Raw genomic sequence first — 1,892 nt, 5'->3', positions numbered from 1 at the left:
CTTCCCCCCACCCCCGCCCCTGTTAATGATTTTGTTTTTGTACTAAGTGCCTTAAAGGTGTGTGTGTAGGATAGTAAATAGAAGGGACTGAGGGACTCTTCTCCATACTTCTCTGCCAGAGGTAGCAAGGAGCCTCTCCAGCAAATCTCATTTCTCTCATCTCTTAGCTCAGTGCCCCTGACAGAAAGAATATTCACACAACAGTAACATATATGGATATCATATCACCTGATACTTCTCTTTCTTCTGAATTGTTTTGCTCAGCTTGACTCCCTCCTGTTTCACTCGATGTCGCAAATGGAAAGATTTCACTTTTCTCTCCCCTGTTGAGTAGTATTACTTTGGTATATAAAGCACACTTTCCTTAGCCACTTATTTATTGTTGAACACTTGGATTTATTTCCTATCTTGGCGAAGAAAACCTAGGGTTGGAGGAACAAAGTGGCCGTGTCCTTGTGAACTGGAAATCTCATTCACTTCCATGAAGGAAAATTCTTTGGCAGCATGACAGATCATGATTCCATACTCTGTGTTCCATTTTGTTGGTATATTTAGGGCAGCTGGCAAGCCTGGCCTGACCTAAACTGTGAGCCTCCTCTTCCCAACCAGCATACTTTAAGTCATCTTATTTATTACCAGGGTTCTTACTTTGGGCTATGACTTTTAGTGCTAAATAAGGATTGTTTAAACTATTTTTAGCTTTCTCTATCTGAAAACAAGGAGTTCAGTAATTCTGAGCAATATTGAAAGAAAAAATCCACAGATAGATATGGTGGTGGTGGTGGTGGTGGTGGTGGTGGTGGTGGTGGTGGTGGTGGTGTGTGTGTGGTGTGTGTGTGTGTGTGTGTGTGTGTATGTGTGTGCTCACACATGTGTGTGCGCCCATGCCAGACAAGATGAGGACCACAGGTCAGCTGATCAGTGCTTAGGTCTGGTAGGTTCAGGGAGCCACGTGGTGCTGCATGCAGAACTGAGGGTCTCATTTAGGCATTTCTGTACCACTAGAGCCACATCCCCATCCTAGGAGGACTTTTTAATGAAAACGCGAACATCAATATACACTCTTTTCTGTATGATTTATTGAACTAAAATAAGCAAAAGCTCTGTTTGACATCTGTTAACTGATTTTTCAGTGAGCACTATCCACATGAATACATTGTACTAAGCATGACCTTGTGTTGTACAGAGTTGTATATGAGAAAATTTTTGTGATAATAGTAACATCAATTTATATTTCATTTTACCAAAACCAAACCCATTTTTTCTCAAATACTAGCTTATTGTTTTTTGATTATTCAACTAAACAATTTTAACTTTTTGATGACATTTTGATTAGAATAAAAAGCACTTTTCTTTTTTGGTTTTTGGTCACACTTGGCATTGCACAGGGGTTACTCCTGGCTCATGCACTCAGGAATTACTCATGGTTGTGCTCAGGGGACTATATAGGATGCTGGGAATCGAACCCAGGTCAGCCGTGTGTAAGGAAAATGCCCTACCCACTGTGCTATCACTCCAGCCCCCTAAAACACTTTTGTATGAAATTATATACAATGAGGTATCCATGTGAAAGATAATATTTATTCATTGTTTAAAATTTGTTATTATTTTAAATGGAATTATCTTTTTAAAATATTATAGAGTTTAGGGGATTTAGCTTCCATTTTTCTCTACATCACCACTTCTGTCATCATATTTGTCAAATTTTATGGTGAGTAGATAAAATTTTCAAACTTTAATATTAATTTATAATTTCTCAAATACCCTTGTATGTTTGAATTTAATAAAAGTATTCCTTTAGTACTCGTAAAATTATTTTATAGTTTAAGTTTATAAGAGTGATTTAAAAAATTTATAAATGTCCTTCACTTTTTTATTGTTGTTACTGTTTT

This window comes from Sorex araneus, chromosome 5, assembly GCF_027595985.1.
Source record: "Sorex araneus isolate mSorAra2 chromosome 5, mSorAra2.pri, whole genome shotgun sequence".
Taxonomy (NCBI): Eukaryota; Metazoa; Chordata; class Mammalia; order Eulipotyphla; family Soricidae; genus Sorex; species Sorex araneus.
Note: the sequence above shows the minus strand (reverse complement) of the source record.